The sequence below is a fragment of the Aquarana catesbeiana genome, linkage group LG12 (genome assembly GCF_042186555.1).
Source record: "Aquarana catesbeiana isolate 2022-GZ linkage group LG12, ASM4218655v1, whole genome shotgun sequence".
Classification (NCBI taxonomy): Eukaryota; Metazoa; Chordata; class Amphibia; order Anura; family Ranidae; genus Aquarana; species Aquarana catesbeiana.
Window position 1 is genome coordinate 81,016,440 of NC_133335.1, and position 25,142 is coordinate 81,041,581.

Consider the following 25,142-nt stretch of genomic DNA (forward strand, 5'->3'; position numbering starts at 1 on the left):
GTGACCCAGAAGGAGCTGAGAAGTTGACAAATCTTCTCTCTTCCCTCTCAGCGTCTGTGTTATGGGCATACAGATTACTGCCCTTTTCTAAATTTACAGTTGCTAAGTATTGAAGGTTGTCTTTTCCAATGTATTAATTCTTTGCAGAAAGGTTTAACAGTGTTATAAGCTTCCATATGCTTTAAACCGTGATAATATTTTCAATTTGTTTATCACTACCAGGTGTGTGTCTGTTTTTTGGTGATAATCCACAGCCAGGATAACAGTATTTTCCACGTGTGTCCTTAAATGTGTTTGCAGTAATTTTATTTAACCAGGTGTGCCGGAGGGGCTGAGGTCATTCTTGGAGTTGAGGTGGAGATCAGAGAATCTAAATTCACCAAGCAGCTTCTTTGGGGGTGGTGCTACCTATTTCTTATTTTATTTTTGATATAAGTAAGTAGCTCAGAGACAGGACTCAGGAGGGCAAGAAATTAAAATGGGGAGGCACACATGAAAAAGACTCTCACAATGACACTGACAGCAGTGTACAGCAGCACAGATGATGACACCTCAACAACATGACACGTCCCCTCCTGAGTCATAGTGAAAGTCTCTCTCAAGCCAGGTGGTCCCTTCAGTCCACTCCAGTCCAAACAGCACCCGAGGCTCTGCCGATTCACTTGGCTTTCTTGCACCATTACATCACATGATTGCCTCTGCCAGACCCGTCCCCCACCGGCGCCACCTGCACACACTATAGCAGGCACTCAGGTTGGTCTCGGCCAGCCAGTGGCGTCACTAGGGTTGGTGTCACCCGGTGCCAAAAAAATTGGTGTCACCCCCCTCCACCAACTACCTCAGTACAGACCCCCCTCCACTAACTACAGACCCCACTCCATCAATATAGCCCCCCTCCCTCAGTACAGACCCCCTTCCATCAATATAGACCCCCCCACTAAGTACAGACTCCCCTCCCTCAGTACAGACCCCCTCCATCAGTACAGACCCCCGCTCAGTGCAGACCCCCTTTCCTCAGTATAGACCCCCCACTAAGTACTGACCCCCTCCCTCAGTACAGACCTCCCATCAGTACAGAAACCCTCCCTCAGTACAGAGTCTGCAGACCCCCCTCCATCAGTATCAACCTCCCACCTCAGTGCAGACCGCCCCATCAGTACATACACCCCCCCCAGTGCTGACCCCCATCAGTATAGAATCCCCCGTCAGTGCAGACTCCCCCATCAGTATAAAATCCCCCCCTCAGTGCAGAGCCCCCCATTAGTATAGAATCCCCCCTCAGTGCAGACCCCCCCATTAGTATAGATTTCCCCCTCAGTGCAGAGCCCCCCATTTGTATAGAATCCCCCTCAGTGCAGAGCCCCCATTAGTATAGACATCCCCCTCAGTGCAGAGCCCCCCATTAGTATAGACATCCCCCTCAGTGCAGAGCCCCCCATTAGTATAGAATCCCCCTCAGTGCAGAGCCCCCCATTAGTATAGAATCCCCCTCAGTGCAGAGCCCCCCATTAGTATAGAATCCCCCTCAGTGCAGAGCCCCCCATTAGTATAGAATCCCCCTCAGTGCAGAGCCCCCCATTAGTATAGAATCCCCCTCAGTGCAGAGCCCCCATTAGTATAGAATCCCCCTCAGTGCAGAGCCCCCCATTTGTATAGAATCCCCCTCAGTGCAGAGCCCCCCATTAGTATAGAATCCCCCCAGTGCAGAGCCCCCATTAGTATAGAATCCCCCAGTGCAGCGCCCCCCATTAGTATAGAATCCCCCTCAGTGCAGCGCCCCCCATTAGTATAGAATCCCCCTCAGTGCAGCGCCCCCCATTAGTATAGAATCCCCCTCAGTGCAGCGCCCCCCATTAGTATAGAATCCCCCTCAGTGCAGCGCCCCCCATTAGTATAGAATCCCCCTGAACATGTCCACCCACATACTGTATGCATAAAGTTTACAGACCTCAGAACAGCGCGGACAGATGCACACAGCCGTGTGTGTCCCTCGGGCTCCTCCTCCTGTGTGAAGTAAACAGAGAGGAGGGGGAGGCGGCTTCAGTCCGCTGTGCTGAGGGACACAGCACAAGCCGCAGCGGGCAGTGTAGCGGTGTGTGCCGCTACCTACGGGTGTCACCCCTCTGGCGGGTGTCACCCGGTGCGGCCCGCACCCCCCGCACCCACCTAACAACGCCACTGTGGCCAGCTCAGGACTGGAACTGTGCATGCGCAGTTCTGAGCTGAGCGTCACAGCCATATTTTTTACTGGCAACCTTTTTCTGTCATTGGCATTTTCTAGCTAAAGAAAAGTACCTGTTTTTTACTGGCTGCCAGTAAAAATACTGACGGTTGGCAACACTGGTGAGGACCATGTTGATCTGCTGGTGGTGCTGTGGTTCTCATGGCTGTTAGCTGAAGTTCCAGTGCCCACCAGCAGGTGTCTCCCAGAAGCCAGCAGGTTTCAGGGATCATCTCCACCTGGTTTCAACTGCTAGGTGGCTATATAATGCTGCTTCCACTAGCACATGGCGCCTCGGTGAGCCAGCACAGGAATAACCAGATAAATGTAGCTACACAAGGAAACTGGGACCAGACCGTGTATGTATAGCTTTAACCACATGCTGACCAGCCTCCACAGTTGTACTGCGTCAGAATAGCACGGCTGGGCGAAACAACGTTATGTAATGTCGTTTCGTCCTGTGGCCACTAGGGGGCGTGCCCCCCCGCTTGCTCCCCAAGGCGATGTGAGTGCCCGGCGGTCTCGATCACCACCGGGCTCCCGCGATCGCTCGGGGCACACGGTAAACACACAGTTTCCAGTTCTCTGAGGGGAGAACTGACAGATCGTCTATTCATACAGAGTATGAACAGCGATCTGTTAGCTTCCCTGCACAGTCCCCATCCCCCTTCAGTTAGAACACAAACTAGGACACACATGTTAACCCCTTCACTGCCAGTGACATTTTTACAGTAATCAATGCATTTTTAATCGCACTGATGTGCGATGTGTCAAAATTGTCCGTGTCCACCATAATGTTGTAGTCACGATAAAAATCGCTGATCGCCGTCATTACTGGTAAAAAAAAAAAAAAAATATTAATAAAAATGCCATAAAACTATCGCCTATTTTGTAGACGCTATAACTTTTGCGCAAACCAATCAAACGTTCTTTTACCAAAAATATGTAGATGAATACATATCGGTCTAAACTGAGGAAAAAATATGTTTTTTTATATATTTTTTGGGGATATTTATTATAGCAAAAAGTAAAAAATAATGCGTTTTTTTCAAAATTGTCGCACTTTTTTTGTTTATAGCGCAAAAAATAAAAACAGAGGTGATCAAATACCACCAAAAGAAAGCTCTATTTGTGGGAAAAAAAGGACGTCAATTTTGTTTGGGAGCCACGTCGCACGACCGCGCAATTGTCAATTAAAACGACGCAGTGCCGAATCGCAAAAAAGTGCTCTGGTCTTTGGCCAGCCAAATGGTCCGGGGCGGAAGCCGTTAAAGTGAGATTTCTTTACAGTGAATCAAAGATAATCACACACCAGCAAGCAATAAACATGAGAACACATGAAAATCAAAACTACAAAAATGTACCAGGGGGCTTCCTCTCTGTGTTTTCAGGGACGTGGTCAACCTGGTACAATGTACCACATATTAGGACCCGTGCGGATTAGAGTTCACTCCCTGATTTATTCTGTGACAATGGTGACTATAGGTAAAAACCTTAAGGTGGCTCTTCCTAATGAGCCTGTCAGCGATGCACCCAAGCATGTTCAAACTTTAATCCACTTTGTTTCCCGTGGGAAAAATCCCTATATCGACCACTTGGAAGAAACCAGTGATAGGTCTAGCTGTTATGAAAAATAAACTGACACGGATCATGCTCAACGAAAAGCTGGTCAGTATCTTGCAGGATAAAACTGCTAAGTTTGACCGTGTTTGGGATCCTTGGATTAAGTATCTCCACCTTCCAGCTGACTGAGGAGTGTGGGCGGTGGAGGCGGGCGTTAGGACAGTCCTTCATTTTCCTTTTGCTTTGTCTCATTCTTCTTCCCCTCCATCTCTTCTTTTTTTTTCCTTTTCTTTTCTTTCTTTTATTTCTCACTTTTTTTTTTTCTAAATTTTCGGTCTTTTTTTTTTTACAAAAAAATAAAAAACCCAGCAGTGATTAAATACCACCAAAAGAAAGCTCCATTTGTCTGAAAAAAACGATAAAAATTTAATTTGGGTATAATGTTGCATGACTGTGCAATTGTCATTCAAAGTGGGAGAGCTTCCTGGGCAGGAAGGGGGTGAAAGTGCCCAGTGTAGGCAAGTGGTTAAGTACCGTAGTTTGGTGCAATTTTAAACAATGACATGTTATGTATTTTTTTACTCAGTGTAACATCATCTTATATAGTATACTGGAAAATTGGCTTATATATTGTGTTTTATTGCATTAAAATACATTAAAGTGTAATATTTCCCAAAAAATTGTGTTTGAAAAATTGCTGCACAAAAAAAGTGTGACATAAAAACTTGTACCAATCACCATTTTATTTTCAGGTGCATCTCAAAAATGTAATTTATTTCAGTAATTCAATTCAAAAACTAAAACTCATATTATATAGATTAATTACTTTCTTTTAATTTTGATGATTATGGCTTACAGCTAGTGAAAACCCAAAATTCAGTTTCTCAGAAAATTTGAATATTACATAAGACCAATAAAAAAAGGATTTTTAATACAGAAATGTTGGCTTTCTGAAAAGTATGTCCATGTGCAGTATAGTATGCACTCAATACTTTGTCCGGGCTCCTTTTGCATGAATTACTGCATTAATGCGGCGTGGCATGAAGGCGATCAGCCTGTGGCACTGCTGAGGTGTTATGGAAGCCCAGGTTGCTTTGATAGTGGTGTTCCACTCGTCTGCATTGTTGGGTTTGGTTTCTCTAATCTTCTTTTTGACAATACCCCACAGGTTCTCTATGTGGTTTACGTCAGACAAGATTGCTGGCCAATCAAACACAGTGATACCATGGTCATTAAACCAAGTATTGGTACTTTTGGCAGTGTGGGCAGGTGCCAAGTCTTGCTGGAATATTAAATCAGCATCTCCATAAAGCCGGTCAGCAGAGGGAAGCATGAAGTGCTCTAGAATTTCCTGCTATAGGGCTGCGCTGACTTTTGACTTGATAAAACACAGTGGACCAACACCAGCAGATGACATGGCTCCCCAAATCATCACTGACTGTGGAAACTTCACACTGGACCTCATGCAACTTGAATTCTATGCCTCTCCACTCTTCCTCCAGACTCTAGGACCTTCCTTTTTCTCCTTGGCCCAGGTAAGACACTTCTGATGTTGTCTTTGGTTCAGGAGTGGCTTGACACAATGAATGAGACAGTTATAGCCCATGTCCTGGATACGTCTGTGTGTGGTGGCTCTTGAAGCACTGACACCAGCCGTAGTCCACTGTGAATCTCACCCAAATTCTTGAATGGCCTTTGCTTCACAATCCTCTCAAGGCTGCAGTTATCCCTGTTGCTTGTGCATCTCTTTCTACCACGTTTTCCTTCCACTCAACCTTCCATTAATATGCTTGGATACAGCACTCTGTGAATAGCCAGCTTCTTTAGAAAATACCTTTTGTGACTTACCCTCCTTGTGGAGGGTGTCACTGGCTGTCTTCTGGACAACTGATCAGTCAGCAGCCATCTCCATAACTGTGTAACCTACTGAAACAGACTGAGAGACCATTTAAATGCACAGGACACCTTTACGGGTGTTTTGAGTTAATTAGCTGACATCATGAGTCTACAATATTGAACTTTTTCATAATATTCTAATTTTCTGAGATACAGAATTTGGGGTTTCCACTAGCTGTAAGCCATAATCATCAAAAGTAAAAGAAAGAACTGCTTGAAATCTATCATATGTGTGTAAATTATCTATATAATATATGAGTTTCACTTTTTGAATTTAATTACTAAAATAAATTACTTTTTGATGATATTCAACTTTTTTGAGATGCACCTGTATATACAATTTTTGGGAGTTCTGAGTAATTTTCTAGCAAAAAAATACAGAATTTTACATGTAGGAGAGAAATGTCAGAATTGGCCTGGATGGGAACTGGTTAATTCTAGGAACATGGTCCTTCCAAATTAGGATATAAAAAAGGGAATTAACTAGCCTGAAAATCTTAATCTTATCATAGGGGCATTATGAAGAAAATAGAGTAACTGCGGCATGAGAATTATCTTGATCAAATTTACCTTTCCTGCCACTGAAAGGCAAAAGAAATTCAAAATTTTAATGTGATCACGGAACCTCTGTAGAAGGGGGAAGATGAACCCTTAAATATCTAAAATAAATGGGAATAGGGCACGCTAGAGCCACTGGCGGAGTATTATCTCGGTCTAGTAACATTAGAGCAGATTTCAACCAATTTACAGTAAGACTTAAAAATCTACCAAACTAAGTAATAGTGGTCATGAAGGCCTTTTGAGCCCCCCTAGGGAAAGAGAGCCTTGACTGGGGGCATGGCCAGGTGCCAGACAAAGGGGTGGATGGTGATGATTGGTGGAAACATGGGGGATGGGCCTGAGCTCAGGGAACATGTGCCCCAGGGAATTCTGGGTCTTTCAAAAGAATTGGATGGAAGCGCTGCCCACCCTCCTGCCGCTTTTTTCCTCTGTTATGGTATGTCACAGCTTGCTGCGGTTTCTTGACCTTGCCAGCATTTAAAGTTGCTGTAATGTGCTATGCCCTTGATGAAAAAATTGGAAGTAGGCTGTCTGTCCAGCACTTATGGTAAGGACAGGCCCCACTTCCCCCTTTTGGAATTGAGTGCTCACAGTACGACTGTGACTGTCACTGGTTAAATGTGTTCACATGTTACATGTTGGAATTTAATAAAGCCTGTGGCCTTGCCCTTTCCAACCTAATGGTTGTAAGTGTTTTATTTAATGAGGTAAAAGGGCAAGGGTGGTGGGGGATTTGATCCCATTGTGTTACGTTAATTTGTACCTAGGCCCATTGCACCTCAGCAGTCATGGCCTCTTGCAAGGAGGAATCTGTGTCAACAAGTAGAAGCAGAGTATCATCTGCATAAAGCATTACTTTCTCTTGCCTTACACCATAACAGAAGCCAGTAAAATGTGGGTTAGAACTAATCATAACAGCTAGGGGCTCAATTGCCAAGGCGAATCAAAGGAGTGAAAGGGGATACCCCTGTCTGGTACCTCTCCCCAAGGTAAAAACGTGTGACAATCTACCGGATTCCCTAATGGCTGCCTATGGATGGCTATACCATAAGCGTACCCAGGAGATAAATACTTCTCCAAAACCAAATTTCTCTAATCGCCCTTAAATAGGCTTAGTCGATACTGTCAAAGGCCTTTGTAGCGTTCAATGACAGCAACGCCCTGTGTTCCATGTTGTCTGCTGGTGACTACATAGTCAAGAAAAGCCTTCACAAATGAATGGCTGTAGATTTATTGGGCATTAAGCAGGTCTGATCAAAATGTACAGTAGATGTAATAACCCTATTCAGTCTGGTGCCAGCACCTTCCCCAGGAGTTTAATGTCACTCTATAGTAGTAAGATTGGCCTATAATAGCCCGGATCAACCAGATTCCTACCTGGTTTCAAAAGAGGGATAATGTTTGCTTTAGACATTAGACAGAAGGAGGCAGAGCCTGCCTCTCTAGTGAGGCATTAAGCACAGATAATAACTGTGGTAATTTTGAATCAGCATAATGTTTATATATTTCAATGGGTAGACCATCCTCCCCAGGTACTTTACAATATGGGGAGGAACTGACAGCCTCCTGGAGCTCTTTGCCAGTAATACCTTCATGCCCTGTCTGTCTGCTTACCTGGTCTGTGTCAGCCTTGGGCTGCACTCTCACACCTGCATAGTTAAAGAGTAAGTAAACTCTCCCACTCTGATGCTGCTTTTCATTTAGTCCATTATAATAAGTAATTATCAAACTATAGCCACTGTAATTCAGCCCAAATCGCATATTACTTACTGTTTAAAGAAACTTTAAAAAACTTGTTTCCAGGGGTTAGGCAGCGCCATCTTAAGTATTGTTTTTGGAGTCCACAGTAGACTCTATTTCAGCCCTTACATTGAGCACTTCCTGTACTGTTAACCAAGCCTCCTTCTCAATCCAACGTTTCTATGGCAACCCTGTTTCACTGCTCATAGCTGACTTGTTTTATTTCATAGTATTTACTTGTGCCTATTATCTAGTGTTTGCCTGTGTCAGTCTTATCAGCTTCAGCTGATAAGGCTGCAGTAATCCTGTCCAATGCCCAAGTTTACACTGCAAGTGATGTCACATGGTCACATGGGGTGTAGTATGAAGCTCTGAGTGATTATGCAGTCTCGTGGGATTTCAGAGTTGTGTCTAGGAAGATCTGATAATACACAGAGTGTGTCGTAAATCAGGGGAGATCTGGGCATGCTCAGTGAAGTCATTCTAAAGAACAAAAAGGATTACAACAATACTAAGCAAGTATGGAGATATCTACAAGCAGTGTTCATCTTCATCATGTAATCTTCCCTCAGCGTGGCTCAACCCTAGCCTCTACAGGATACACTATTTAACACTGTGCTGTGCTTATTGATTTCAGCTATTAGTAGGCCCCTCAAATAGGCCTTAAATGCCTCCTATTGTATAAGAGGGGAACCAGAAGTGTCCTGATGTGTAAAGAACTCAGCCATGCCTCACTCCATCTCCCCATGTGATGAGAAAAGTTGTTGCCAAAAGGAGCTGAATTTCCACAGAGCTTTAGACAGGGTAGTAGGCGGTGACACCCGGAGACTCAGTAAAAGGAGAGAATGATCCGAGACACTGCAGGGCCTGTAGCTTCATAGGGAAGCATAACTGTGTTACCCACATCAGGATCGATTCTAGACAGGGTGCTATGGGACTTTGAGAAACATGAAAATTGTTTAGACAATGGATTCTGAAGTATCCAGACATCCATCCACCCCACCTTTATGAACCTTGCCAAGGGTATACCCCTCGAATGAGTGGAGTCTGGCAGAACAGGATGCCTGTCAAGAGAGGGATTCAAGTGTAAGTAAGGAGACCCCCCCACCACTACCAAGGGGGCAGTAGGGGTAAAAAATTGGGGGCAATAAGGATCATCACCCCACCCCCCACACAAGGTGCCCCCCTCCTTTGTCCTTCCAGCCAGGAAGGAAATAATATGCAGGAACAGAAGCCACTGTACTCACACAAGAGGCACTCTGTGTAGTCCTCAGTGCTGTGACCAGGTTCCCTCGAAATGCTGTGTGTGACAACCCCACAAGGTCACTGGCAGACCTCCTCCCTGCCCCATCCTCCTCCTCCACTGCAGATGGCCACCCATGGCGGAGACAGTCAGACAGGAAAACCTGATGCCTTGGCGTGTCTGCACTGAGCAAAGCTCTGCTTGCATTCTCTCTGCCAGGTTCTTCCCTCTTCTGGCCGGGGGAGGAGGGCCAGTGATGTCAGCACCCAGTCCCATTGATGTCAGTGGATCACACACGCTCCGGCCCTTCTTGTCACATACTCCGGCCCTTCTTCCACAGACAACAATGGGGCCAGCTGGGGAATCAGACCAAGCACAATTAATTTCCACTCCTCTCTAAATGTTGCGCCCGGGGCAACAGTACCGGCTGCTCCCCCCACGCTATGCCACTGTTGCTATTGCTGTGCTGGAAAATGAGGGGCATCTATTGTTGCTGTGTTGAAAAATGAGGGATGTCTATTGTTGCTGTGCTGGAAAATGAGGGACGTCTATTTTTGCTGTGCTGGAAAATGAGGGACGTCTATTGTTGCTCTGCTGGAAAATGAGGGACGTCTATTGTTGCTGTGCTGGAAAATGAGGGACGTCTATTGTTGCTGTGCTGGAAAATGAGGGACGTCTATTGTTGCTCTGCTGGAAAATGAGGGACGTCTATTGTTGCTGTGCTGGAAAATGAGGGACGTCTATTGTTGCTGTGCTGGAAAATGAGGAATGTCTATTGTTGCTGCGCTGTGCTGGAAAATGAGGGACGTCTATTGTTGCTGTTCTGGAAAATGAGGGATGTCTATTGTTGCTGTGCTGGAAAATGAGGGATGTCTAATGTTGCTGTGCTGGAAAATGAGGGACGTCTATTGTTGCTGTGCTAGAAAATGAGGGCTGTCTATTGTTGCTGTGCTGGAAAATGAGAGACATCTACTGTTGCTGTGCTGGAGAATGGGGGGCTAGCTATTGTTGCTGTGCTGGATATAAGGGCCTGTCTATTGGTGCTGTGCTGGATATGGGGGCTGTCTTTTTTTCTGGATATGGGGGCTGTCCGTTTTTGCTGGATGGATCTATTCTTGCTGTAGTGGGTCTATTATTGCTTCTACTGCAACAACAAACTGAGGGCTCGTGCACATGGGCGTTTAGAACTGTACAGTAGGGATGAGACCATGTGTGTTCGGATATGAACCTGCCTAAGCTATCCTGCCAGGAAGTTGTTAAAGTCAATAGCCAATGATGGTTAGCAGAAGCATTCCCCACAGCCATAAGGGGAATGTATGCGTGTAGCTTCAGAGCTCAAAATGCCTCTGCCACCTGTAGCAAGGTATCCGGCCTTGTTCAGTCTAAAGAGCACCTCCAAGGCCAGAGATAGCTGACATCCTTCAATATGTAGTGGGTTGTGAGGCATAGTGGGTGCAAAGATGGTGAAAGTCACTGGGCACCAGACACTTTTTGGATTTAAAAGAGGTTTCTTTTGACAGTCCTTTTTGTATTTTGGGGGAAAGAGGGTTAGGGCCAGGACACCCTTAAGTAGTTATAGATTAAATTGGCAGACTCCAAGACTTCAATAGGAGGACAGCCGTGCAGGGAAAGGCGCCACTTCTGCACATACAGGAACGCTGTCTCCTATGGCAACAGTCCTTTAACAGTTCCTAACTCAAACGTACCAGTTCTTTCAACTTCACTACAACTGCCTCTTGTAAGTCTTCAACACTGAGCTCCCGGTCTCTCACTAGACCCTCTGATTCACTGACTCTGAATCCCTTGAGCTCCTCCAAGGTTTGCGGTGGTATCTCCCTCAAGCGTCACCCACGCTTCCCTGCTGGGTCCCTAGCTTGGCACTTCAGATACTTCTCAAGCTTTACCCCTGCTGACCACCTCCGTCCCTGGCTTGACTCACAAGGCTGCCCTGCAAGCATCTCCTCTATTGGTTGGGTCCTTGACTTGATCATCGCCTGAAGTTTCCTGATTCTCCTCCGTCCCCCTTTCGGTGAGAATATGGTTCCGGAACTTTCTTCAGTTACTCACTGTGGTCCCTGTGGTCCCTGGTAAAGGTGGCTGGTCCCTTTGTAGCGATAGCTTCCTTTCTACCTCCGACCACTGACAGCTTCTCCGGCCAACAGAACCGTCACTTTGGTTGGACTGCAAGCCGCAGTCCCAACCCTGTGCTGTCCTCTCACTTCTGGATATGCCCTAACACTGCCTGGCAGCCAAATGCCCCCGGGACAGGCCCAATCTCTGGCCTAGCAGCCCGGGGCGTATGAAACACGTCCACCCAGACAGCCGTCCAGGTGACACAGAACCAAGATCACCTGCCCTCACCTGAATATATAGGTTCTCCCAGCAGGCCAAGGGATTCAAGAAAACCCCTGCCCATTGGCTGAGATACCCCATATACTCATAACCTGACCTTGGGGTGCCCTTCTCATATCCACCAAGTTCCTGGCCACCTAGTGGTAGAAGAGAAAAGTGCAACAGGGTCATGACATGAATGAGCGCATCCCTACTGTACATTGTAAAAACTGGGCTTGTTTTGGTCCCCTTGAGTCGCAGGTATTGTGTAAAGCTAGCTAGCAGCAGAAATCAAGCTGAAATACACAGTGGCTGTTTGCATATATTGGCGCACATCCCCATGTATGTTTACAGAGATGTATGCCCTGAACACAGTCTGGGTTCCAGGCATACACCCTGTACGCATCCCTCCCTATATGCAAGTACCGCTGGTTTGCTTGTAAATATGCATACTCACCCACCCCCCAATATACTTGGTTCCTTGCTGACAGCACGAGGAAAGGAGAAGAGAGCTGATAACTGGCTTCTGTTAAAGGGACGTATGCACTGATTATCAGGGCACTGAATTATCAGTGCAGCCTGATCAGTGCCTCCTCATGAGTGCCCACCAGTGCCCATCAGTAGTGTCTATCAGTGCAGCCTAACAGTGCCCATCAGTGCAGTCTCATCAGTGCATATCAGTGAAGGAGAAAAATTGCCTGATAGCAAAATCTTTATAACAAACTATGAATTAGCAAACAATAAAATAACCCAGTGGTGATTCAATACCACCAAAAGAAAGCTCTATTTGTGTGAAAACAATTGATAAAAATTCAGTTTGGGTAGAGTGTTGCATGACCATGCAATTGTCATTCAAAGTGTGACAGTGCTGAAAGCTGAATATTGGCCTGGGCAGGAAGGGGCTAAAAGTGTCCAGCAGACAAGTGGTTAATCTTAGTCCTGCCAGTGCAGTTTTTGTTTATAAAATTAATTTTAAACTGATTTTTAAATACTATAATATAAAGATGACAATAAGTAGTAACCAACTATTGTACTGTCTTGCCTCTGGCCAATGTTTTTGTTAAGCTTACTGAACTTGACCTATACATGAATGGTTATTAAGGGGTTATATGGCCCTTACACTGACTCCTGCCTTGGTTAATTAGTGAAGAAACTTAAGATGGCTGTGGTCGTTTACAGGACAAAAAGGTCATCATTAATTCATGACTGGTGTTTGCAATGCTTGTCATTTTGTTAAGCTGAATTATCTAGACAGCTCACCTTTCCGTTGTAGAGAATTAGGCGTGCCCCAGCTAGTGTACAACAGTCTGCCACGTGATTGCTTTGTTCATTGGGATTTCTATAATCATTTCTTCTCTAAAGTTTGCAAATTAATACCTAATTATTAATAAACATTATAAGAAGTACACAAGTTAGTTACATAAGGTAGACAGACACCCATGTTATCCTTGCTTTTAACCACTTGAAGACCAGGCCTTTTCTGGCACTTTTTGTTTACACGTAACAATCAGTATTTTTTTCTAGAAAATTTTTTTAGAACCCTCAAATATTACATATTTTTATGTAAAATATTACATATTTTTTTTAAAGCAGAGGCCCTAGAGAATAAAATGGTGGGTCTTGCAATTTTCATAGCGGTTTTTCAAATGCAATTTTTTTGTGGGAAAAAATAAAACAAATTTTTGAATTTTAATGCATCAAAACACAATACATAACTCATTTTTTAAAAATGGCGCTGTTTACATCCAAGTAAACTGGAAGTGATGTAAGGTCATCACTTTTGGGTTACTTTATCATAGAGCCGAACACAACCGATCCGGTCTTTGTTCGGCTCTGTGATCAGTAGAGATGGGCGAACAATGCCCGTTCAGGTGCTCGCCAAACATTCAAATTTCAGGGTGCTTGATGGGATGTTCAGCAGAAATAGTGGTTGTTAAGGAGCAGGCTGGGAAGCCGGCGGCAGCATCCTTAAAGTGGAGTTCCACCCAGAAATGGAAGTTCCGCGGATTCCGGATTGGATTCCTCCCCTCCTCCGGTGCCACATTTGGCCCCTTTCAGGGGGGAGTGGATACCTGTCAAATCCAGGTATCTGCTCCCACTTCCAGGGAAAGTTTTCCGCAATCTGTGAGGCGAACTATGCAATGTTCGGCCACTCCTCATTCCCCCGCTGCCTTCTAGGAGACACACAGATCCCAGAAGACAGCAGGGACCATTCAGAAAGCGCAGCGCAACTCGCGCATGCACAGTAGGAAACAGGCTGTGAAGCCGCAAGGCTTCACTCCATGTTTCCCTTAGTAAGGATGTTGGTGCCTGCACCCGGAGCCAAGGGATGGCTCCCTGGACAGGTAAGTGTCCTTATATTAAAAGTCAGCAGCTACAGTATTTGTAGCTGCTGACTTTAATTTTTTTTTCCCAGGCGGAACTTCTCTTTAACAACAAGTGAGTCACCAAATGTCATCAGACTTCCCCACTGACAGCTGAATAAAAAGAAACAGCAAAAGGGCCTGGTATAGATTGAGGGGGAACCCCATGCCAACATTTTTTTTAAATGGCATGGGGTCCCCCCAAAATCCATACCCGACCCTTATCCGAGCATGCCAGGCAGGCCAGGAAAGGGGATGGGGCGAGTAAGTGCCCCCCCTCCTGAACCATACCAGGTCACATGCCCCCAACATGGGGGGTGCTTTGGGGCACCCCAAAGCACCTTGTTCCCATGTTGATGGGGACAAGGGCCTCTTCCCCACAACCCTGGGCAGTGGTTTTGAGGATCTGCAGGCAGGGGGCTTCTCAGAATCCCCAGCTTCCCTCCCCCCCATGTGAATGAGTATGGGGTACATTGTACATGCATGCTCGGTCAGGGATGTCACAAGGGGACCGTGCCACCCAAAGTTACATATAGTTACATAGTTAGTCTGGTTGAAAAAAGACACAAAGTCCATCTAGATCAAAGGGCCTGGTATGGATTGGGGGGACCCCCACGACATTTTTTTTCTAATTTTTGTATTGCCGGCAATGTGAATCTTTTTCAAGAAAGCTTGCAGCTTTCAATTTAAATGTCTTTTTTTCTTTATATATGGCAGCAGGTTCTATACACGGCACAGATACACCACTTTACAAGCAGACAAGGGGACCTCCCAGGCACAATATTTAAAGTATTTTTTAATTTTTATTGTTTCACTTTAAGCATTATTAAAATCACTGCTCCTTTAACCCCTTCCTGACCACCGCACGCAGATGTATGACAGAAGAATGGCACAGGCATACCCGTACATCCCTTTGTAATCCCTGTCTAGTGGATGGCCGTCGATGTCCACCGGTGGCCGGCGATCACGGCGAGGAGAGGCAGAACGGGGAAATGCCTATGTAAACAAGCCATTTCCCTGTTCTGCCTAGCTACTGCTCCCTGTCATCGGGAGCCATGTCCTGAGTAGCCCATCCCCCCTACAGTAATAACATGCTGAGGGAACACATTTAACCCATTAATCACCCCCTAGTGTTAACCCCTTCCATGCCAGTGACATTTATACAGTAATCAGTGGCTATTTTTAGCTCTGATCGCTGTATAAATGTCAATGGTCCCAAAATAGTGTCACAATTGTCCGACCTGTCCACCGTAATGTCGCAGTCTCGAAAAAAATCGCAGATCACCTCCATTACTAATAAAAAATAAATAATAATAAAAATGCCATAAAACTATCCCCCATTTTGTAGACGCTATAACTTTTGGGCAAACCAATCAATATACACTTATTGCGATTTTTTTTTTTTTTTTACCAAAAATATGTAGAAGAATACATATTGGCCTAAACTGAGGAAGTAATTAGTTTTTTTATATATATTTTGGGAATATTTTTTTATAGCAAAAAGTAAAAAAATATAGCTTTTTTTTCAAAATTGTCAGTCTTTTTTTGTTTATAGCGCAAAAACTAAAAACCGCAGAGTTGATCAAATACCACCAAAAGAAAGCTCTATTTGTGGGAAAAAAAGGATGCCAACTTTGTTTGGGTACAACATTGCATGACCGTGCAATTGTCAGTTAACTTGACGCAGTGCCGAATCGCAAAAAATACTCTGGTCATTAAGGGGATAAAACCTTCCGGGGCTGAAGTGGTTAAAAACAATATTTTTCAAAAACATTGATGGGAACGTTTGGTTCTTCAAGTTCGCTAGTTCACTAGTGATCAGCCAGCGTCGCTCACTAATCCCCCCCTCCTATTCCTGCAAGCTCAGATAAGGGTTTGGTATGGATTTTGAGGGGGACTTCAGGTAATTTTTTTTTGGCATGGAATTCCCCTTAAAATTCGTACCAGACCCGAAGGGCCTGGGATGGATAGGGGGGACCCCACTGAGTTTTTTTCAGAACTTTTAATTGCCGGCAATTGTTTTTACATTTAGCTGTCAGCGGGGAATCCTGCTGACAGATGTTGGGTCATGTAAAGGACGGTTGTAAAGGACGTGGCGGCCGGCTTGCCGGGCCGCTCCTTAGCAACCAGCTATTCTTCAAATAAAATTTTTTTTAACAGTCGATCAATTTTTGACCGGTTCGAATTCTAATCATTCCAAAAATTAGAAATTAGTTTGAAAAGGGATGTACACAATGGATGTAAAAACTGAAGTCCAAACCCGTTTTTTTAACAAAAAAAAGTGACTGGTCAGAGGAAGAAAATGGAACGTCCATGTGAAATGGGCCGAAATGTCTTAACACTTTCTGTATCAAGATCAAATAACAAATATAGAAACAACTTAACACACAAAATAGAAGTCCATTTGAAAAACAGCATGGGTCTGATAAAAAGCCTTGCATTTATATAGCTGCAGTTCTAGTACTCAGTACTGTTGAGTTAATAGAATATACGTGGATACTTCCAATCCGTAGATTATGGCAATCGTCTTTGTAAAAAGGAGGCACCCACAAGCAGTTGCGGCTGATGGTATACTTTTTTGGGGGGGCGGCAAACAATGCACCCAGAGCCACCGCCGGTCGGTCGGGGGGTGGCCCACATACGCCTCCCCCCCCTCCCGGTCGGGTCACCAGCAGTCCCCCCAGTCAGTCAGTCAGTCTCCAGCCCCACACTTACCCCATCTAGGTCGCGGGCAACGCTTCCTATGGTCGGCGTGTGGCGGCTTCTCCTGCATCTCCTCCTCCTTGGCATCACGGCAGTTTCTGCCGTGCGTCTCCTCCCTCCTCCTCTTAGGCGACCAATAGGATCGCTTCTCCTCTCAGCCAATCAGGTGATGGGTCTCAGGACCCACTTCCTGATTGGCCAGGGGGAGAATCAGGAAGACAATAGCAAATATTAATTCGCTATTATCATGTGCTTCTAAAAAATAAAAAAAAAAACCATTAGAATCAATGCATCCGACACCCTGCATGTAGATTAGGGGACGGGTGCATAGTTTAGGGGGGTGGCTGACGGGCCGTCACTGCTCACAAGAAGGTAACTAATAGCACTTGGTACAAAGTTATCTGCAGAGAAAAGTTTCATATCAGTAAAAGTAACTGTAAACGATCACCTTGTAAAACAACCCATTCAGTTTAAAATAGAAATGAAAGGCAAAACATTTTTGTATAGATATAAAAAAACAAAAATAAATACCCTTTTTCCCTTTTTTATTAGTATCACATTTCCTCTGTTCTCAGCTGCATAAGAGCTAGGGGAGGAGAAGCAGTGGTACACTGAGCTTCCCAGTGAATGGCTGTGTGTGTGCGTGGGGGAACGGGGGTCAGAACAAGATTAAACATTTGAAGTGAGCATATTGAGTTCCCAGCATAGCTATAGAACTGACCATACTGTGTTCTCCTGCTTAGTGTGGTCAGTTTTTAACCACTTAAGGACTGGGCCTATTTTTTACACTTGGTGTTTACAAGTTAAAATATTTTTTTTTTTTTTTTGCTAGAAAATTACTTAGAACCTCCAAACATTATGTATATATATATGTTTTCAGACACCCTAGAAAATAAAATGGCGGTCGTGTCAATACTTTATGTCTCACCGTATTTGCGCTGCGATTTTACAAACGCATTTTTTTTAAAGAAATAGACTTTTTTTAATTAACAAATAAGAAAACAGTAAAGTTAGTCCAATTTTTTTTCATATTGTAAAAGATAATGTTATGCTGAGTAAATTGATACCCAACATGTCACGCTTCAAAATTGTACCCGCTCGTGGAATGGCGACAAACTTTCACACTTCTCCATAGGCAAAGTTTAAAAATATCTACAGGTTACCAGTTTTGAGTTACAGAAAAGGTATTTTTCTATATTTATTGCTCTCGGTCTAGCAATCGCGTCGATACCTCACATGTGTAGTTTGAACACCGTTTACATATGCGGGCTCGACTTACGTATGTGTTCACTTCTGCGCGCAAGCTCACTGTCCCTTTGAAAAAAAAATTTTTAGCACTTTTATTGCTTTTACAAGGAAAGTAACCATCCCTCGTAATAGAAAAAAGCATGACAGGACCTCTTTAATGTGAGATTTGGGGTCAAAAAGACCTCAGGTCTCACATTTACACTTAAATGCAATAAAAAATAAAAAATACATTTTTTTTTTTTTCAATAAAAAAAAAATTCCCCTTTAAGACCATTGGGCGAAAGTGACTTTCGACGTTGCTTCCGTCATCCAATGGTATGGAGTTGAGTGGGGGCTATTATTCCCTCACTTGACTTCATGCCTCTGAGGGGAAAGGATCGGATCGTCTCAGTCACTACCGACAGCTCTGGTAAGCAGCGGAGATGACCGGGGGGGTGACACCTCTCCCGCCACCGATAAAAGTGATCGTGTGGCGAATCCGCTGCAGAGACCACTTTTATCTGAAAGCGGACCGCCTGCCGTTTTTAAAAATACAGGGGTTATGGCAGCTATCTGCTATTTACAACAGTATTCAATATCAAATTACCGACGTATAACGGCGATGGGCGGTCTGAAAGTGGTTAATAGGAAAACAGAGGGACAGGCAGCATCGAAGGGGAGTTCACAAAGGAAGCAATACAAAGAGAACAGGATACTTTTTTCATATAGGTACATGGTACAGCAGGCACATATCAGGAATATAAATTGTTGGGGGTAACAAATGCTTAAAGATAAGCCAACCTTCAAATTAGTGTAGAGCCTTGCCATATACATTAAGTGTATTAATATTTTGTGTTACACTGCAGTTACACTTTCAAGTGTTCCTATAATATTGAAGTCTTCCTCAGGCTGGGTTCACATAAGAGCAGCATCTGTCTCACAGCAGGGGTCCGGTGTGTCCTGGTTCACCGTTTCAGGTCCTATTTCAGCCCGAATTTTGGGCTGAATTCGGACCTGAAACGGACCAAAAGACGCACAGCATTTTTGTGCAGATTTCTGAATCGGCTCCATAGAGAGCCGGTCAAAATCTCCTGCTATTGCGAATTGGATGCGGGGATACCACAAACAATTCGCAGTGGTGTGAACCCAGCCTAAAGCCAAGTCGTACTGATTATGTCAGCTACTGTTGAGCATTCTACATGTCTGCATTAAAAGGGTTAAGGTCTGATTTATGAGTCTTTATTAGTTCGGCCCATCACTGAAGAGCTTGTCTTAATTCTATGTGCTACAGTAGAGAGGTGATAAATATTTGGGACAACCTTCCAGAGTATTCTTGAATCCCTGGATTCCTGCTCATAGGGATAATTTGATGAGCTCTCTCTCTCTCGGGTTGAGGCTCCAGGGGTCGTGTGTTTTGGGTCTCCCCTTCTAGGAGATTGCTATAAGATACCGGCTTACAAAAGTGAAAGAAGTATTTCGGCTTTGAGGAAGCACCTGCAGCTGTTCTCCACGTGTGTAGAGGTGAGCCTTCTAAGTATTCCTGACTTAGGAATGGCTACCAAAGTACCACTAAAACAATTCATCCCTAATAAGCTGCAGATCCATTGGTTGCTATAGACCGGCATAGTCTGTGGGAATACGTAATGAATTTGAAGAAGATTAGAAGTCAGCCTGAGTTCTGAGACTGATTTTGAGCAACCTGATTGTTCTTCACCCTTCTTTCAATTTCTGCAATCTGCAAATAAATTGTACAAAATAATTATACAAAATGACTTATACACTAGATAAAGAATCAGCCTTGAGCTGGATGTACCTGCACTGTTATGTCAAAGTAAGTGACCCTGGCTGTCATGCTCATTTAATGCTAATTAGAAGCTCTAAATTTATCCTAGGCCATATGTTAGTTCCAGATCAGTGCCTTACAAAGCAGTGAAGCCATCAACGGCTAGGCTATTAGTACTTTCAGAGTGTACAATGACAACCCCTGTATTTCTTTCAGTATAGGTTTCCATTAAGCAAGTTTAATTACAATGTCTAATATTACACTTGATAAAATTAAAGGATTTCTTTTGTAACACCACAGAAATATGTGGAAACATTTGGGGTTCGTTTATGAATTCAGTACAGGCTGTTTTTTTGCAGAGTGAATGATGGTAAATAAGATGAACCCATGCTCACTATAAACAAAAATGGTCACACAGTGGTTGAAGGAGAAAAGGGTGAATGTCCTTGCATGGTCTAATCAGAGCCCAGACTTAAACCCCATTGAAAATCAATGGAATGACTTGAAGACTGCATTTCACAAACGGTCACCATTAAACTTAACTGAATTTGAGCAGTTCTGCAAAGAAGAGTGGGCAAATATTGCAAAGTCTAGATGTGCAAAGTGAGTAGAGACAAATCCATAGTTGCCAACATTGGGAAAAAAAAATTAGGGACACTTTTTTTGGCTGTAGGCGGAGTCAGCCTATAATTAGGGGGCGGGGCATGCGTTAGCAGGCGTGGCATATAAAAAAGGAAAAATGCGGCGCGCTTCGCGCGCCGCGCAAAAAAATGGGCGTGGTTTACGTGAAATAGTGGGCGTGGCTTACATGGGCGTGGCTAAATGGGGTGTGGTTAGAGTCTGAGGTGAATGAGGGATGCAGAGGGAAAGGGGGGTAGAGGGATGGAGGGAAAGCAGACCCAGACCCTACACCATAATAGCAATGTGTATTCCAGAGTTTAACAATCAGCAGATAAAGATACTCCAAACACCTGGTGTTAGCGCTTCAATCATCCCAGCACCATGGTTGTTATGGTGTCAGGATGATTGAAGCGCATTATTACTATTATTACATTGTAATATAAATAATGAAATCATTCAACTCACCATAATGCAGAATCAGTGGGACCCCTGAGCGTGTCACCTGCCACGTCGCCTGCCACCAGATGCCATCAGGTTCCCCCAGCAGAGTCTGTCCTTACATAAGGTGCCCCCAGCAGAGGGGGGAGAAGGGGGTGCAGGTATGTTGGTGACACAGGGGGGAGGGGGGAATCAGGTATGGTGGTGACACGGGGGGGAGAGGGGGGTGCAGGTATGTTGGTGACACAGGGGGGAGAGGGGGGTGCAGGTATGTTGGTGACACAGGGGGGGAGAGGGGGGTGCAGGTATGTTGGTGACACAGGGGGGGAGAGGGGGGTGCAGGTATGTTGGTGACACAGGGGGGAGGGGGGAATCAGGTATGGTGGTGACACAGGGGGGAGAGGGGGGTGCAGGTATGTTGGTGACACAGGGGGGAGGGGGGAATCAGGTATGGTGGTGACACGGGGGGGAGAGGGGGGTGCAGGTATGTTGGTGACACAGGGGGGAGGGGGGGAATCAGGTATGGTGGTGACACAGGGGGGAGAGGGGGGTGCAGGTATGTTGGTGACACAGGGGGGAGGGGGGGAATCAGGTATGGTGGTGACACAGGGGGGGAGAGGGGGGTGCAGGTATGGTGGTGACACAGGGGGGGAGAGGGGGGTGCAGGTATGTTGGTGACACAGGGGGGAGGGGGGAATCAGGTATGGTGGTGACACAGGGGGGAGAGGGGGGTGCAGGTATGTTGATGACACAGGGGGGAGAGGGGGGAATCAGGTATGGTGGTGACACAGGGGGGAGAGGGGGGTGCAGGTATGTTGGTGACACAGGGGGGAGGGGGGAATCAGGTATGGTGGTGACACAGGGGGGAGAGGGGGGTGCAGGTATGTTGGTGACACAGGGGGGAGGGGGGGAATCAGGTATGGTGGTGACACAGGGGGGAGAGGGGGGTGCAGGTATGGTGGTGACACAGGGGGGAGAGGGGGGTGCAGGTATGTTGGTGACACAGGGGGGAGGGGGGAATCAGGTATGGTGGTGACACAGGGGGGAGAGGGGGGTGCAGGTATGTTGGTGACACAGGGGGGAGGGGGGAATCAGGTATGGTGGTAACACAGGGGGGAGAGGGGGGTGCAGGTATGTTGGTGACACAGGGGGGGAGAGGGGGGTGCAGGTATGTTGGTGACACAGGGGGGAGGGGGGGAATCAGGTATGGTGGTGACACAGGGGGGAGAGGGGGGTGCAGGTATGTTGGTGACACAGGGGGGAGAGGGGGAATCAGGTATGGTGGTGACACAGGGGGGGAGAGGGGGGTGCAGGTATGTTGGTGACACAGGGGGGAGGGGGGAATCAGGTATGGTGGTGACACAGGGGGGAGAGGGGGGTGCAGGTATGTTGATGACACAGGGGGGAGGGGGGAATCAGGTATGGTGGTAACACAGGGGGGAGGGGGGGGTGCAGGTATGTTGGTGACACAGGGGGAAGGGGGAATCAGGTATGGTGGTGACACGGGGGGGAGAGGGGGGTGCAGGTATGTTGGTGACACAGGGGGAAGGGGGAATCAGGTATGGTGGTGACACGGGGGGGAGAGGGGGGTGCAGGTATGTTGGTGACACAGGGGGAAGGGGGAATCAGGTATGGTGGTGACACAGGGGGGAGAGGGGGGTGCAGGTATTTTGGTGACACAGGGGGGAGGGGGGAATCAGGTATGGTGGTAACACAGGGGGGAGGGGGGGGTGCAGGTATGTTGGTGACACAGGGGGGAGGGGGGAATCAGGTATGGTGGTAACACAGGGGGGAGGGGGGGGGTGCAGGTATGTTGGTGACACAGGGGGGAGAGGGGGAATCAGGTATGGTGGTGACACGGGGGGGAGAGGGGGGTGCAGGTATGTTGGTGACACAGGGGGGGAGAGGGGGGTGCAGGTATGTTGGTGACACAGGGGGGGAGGGGGGAATCAGGTATGGTGGTGACACGGGGGGGAGAGGGGGGTGCAGGTATGGTGGTGACATGGTGTGCAAGAGGGGAGCCAGGACCATCAATGTCCCCAGCCAGCGGAGCCCCAGTCCATCCATGCTGGACCTCAGCCTTTGATAAGTGTACTGCAGGGAAAGCTCCAAGCCTCCCATACACTGAGTACACCCCCTCCCCCTATCTCTCCTCTCCCCCACTACACTGACAGGCCACTACTCACAGTGTCAGACAACTCCTGAACAGCCAGATGAAAGCCTCCCTTCTTCCCTCCCGTCACTCCCACTATTCCTCAGAGCTCCGTTGGACACACGGGGGCGGAGGTTGATGGCAGTGGAGGCTGATCACGTCTTCCTTGTGTGCAGTGTAGAGCGGGGAGGGGTTGCCAATCCCTCCAACCAATAGGCTTCAGTGTACAATAGAATTTTCTATTTGTACACTGAAGAGAGAAGCGGATTGGCTGCCCCTCTCCCCTGCACTGAACACAAGGGGAACATTGTGACTGACTCGTGGAGGCAACGGCGGCCATTTTTGTGGAGCCGTTGCCGTTTTTTACAAAAACACTCACGATTTTCTCGGGACAAACCCCAAAAATTCGGGAAAACACCCGGGACAAAATTAAATCGGGACAAGGGTCCCAAAATCGGGATTGTCCCGGGAAAATCGGGACTGTTGGCAACTATGCAAATCCCAACAGACTAAAGGCTGGAATTAAAGCAAAAGGTGGTTCAACAAAATACTGACACAAGGGGGTGATCCTTTTTACAACTCAGTTATTTTGTTTTTGATTTTTTCTTTTCTGACATGTTGGTGTTATATCTTTCACTTGGATGTTATAAGTTGAGTAAAGGGGGTGATCCTTTTCTATACCCACTGTACTAAGCTCAGTAAACACTCACTTTACTAACTGAACAGTCTTTTTAGCAAATCCACCCCACTGCATTCATATCAGATTTCTCTTTTCTGTCAGGTAAGGCAATTCATTTTATGACATGTTCCAGCTGAGTAGGCGCATTTTGAATAGTCAAAGAGGTTCCTTTAGGCCGGGCTCACATATGTGCAGCCATGGGTTCATGCCTGGGGTCCGGTGCATGTATGTTCACCGGTTCAGGTACGATTCAGGTCCAAATTTTTGCCTTAATTAGCACCTGAACCAGACCCAAACACACACAGGACCCTTCTGCAATCCAAACCACAGCTGCTCTGGACCTGTGTGAACCGGCTTCATTGAGAGCCGGTCACACTTGCCTGTCTCGCGAATTGAAACCTGCATCCAATTCTTATATATGTGAACCCAGCCTTAGTGGCCGTAGCCCTATGGATATGGTGAACACACTGAACCACAATAATGAACTTCTGTAGTCTGAGAGGTGGCTTTTATATACTCAATTCCTTCCAAAGCTACATTTCAGTTTGGAAGACTGTTTTTTAACCACTTCAGCCCCGGACCATTTGGCTGCCAAATGACCAGGCGACTTTTTGCGATTCGGCAGTGTGTCGCTTTAACTGACAATTGCGCAGTCGTGCAACGTTGCTTCCAAACAAAATTGACATCTTTTTTTCTCACAAATAGAACTTTTTTTTGGTGGTATTTGATTATCTCTGCGGTTTTTATTTTTTGCGCTATAAACAAGAATAGAGTGACAATTTTGAAAAAAAAAAGCAATATTTTTTACTTTTTGCTATAAAAAATATCCCCCAAAAATATATGTGTAATATAGTGTGTCCTAGGGAGTGATTCTAACTGTCTTGGGGATGGGCTAGCAGTGCACGACACTGATCGCTGCTCCCAATGAGTGGGAGCAGACGATCAGTGTCCTGTCACTAGGCAGAATGGGGAGATACTGTGTTTACACTGGCATCTCCCCGTTCTTCAGCTCCGTGACATGATCGCGGGCACCTGGCGGACATCGAGTCCGTGGGTCCAGCGGGCACGGTCACAGAGCTCGCAGCAGACGTGCGCGTGCACGTCCGCTGTGCACGGCGGGAGATTCAAAGTAATGTACAGGTACGTTACTTTGCCCAGCCGTGCCATTCTGCCAACGTATGTCGGCGTGAGCCAGTCTTTAAGTGGTTAAGGAGTTTGAGGTACATGCCTCTCCATGTTTACAAGTGCCAGGTTGTTGGCACGTGTTAGTGCCCTTTAATTCTTGTAGTGATGTAGTGGGTGGAAATAGCTGTGGGTGGGGCCCAAGGTAGAAGGGGAACAGGACACCCCTGACCAGCATGAGTTAGCCTATGACTTGAGAGAGAGAGAGAGGGAGAGGGAGAGAGAGAGAGAGAGAGAGAGAGAGAGAGAGAGAGAGAGAGAGAAAAATAGCCCTTTGGAGGGCTGAACTAGAGACGTCAAATTTCCAGAAACTTTAAAGCCATAGGAAAAAAAAAAAAATTCTGGAAATAAAATGGAAATTTTGGAAAAATTGGAAAGAAAAGAGAATTCAGTGTGGAGTAGTTTAACAAATTGAAAGTTATTTTGTTACATTGGGAAT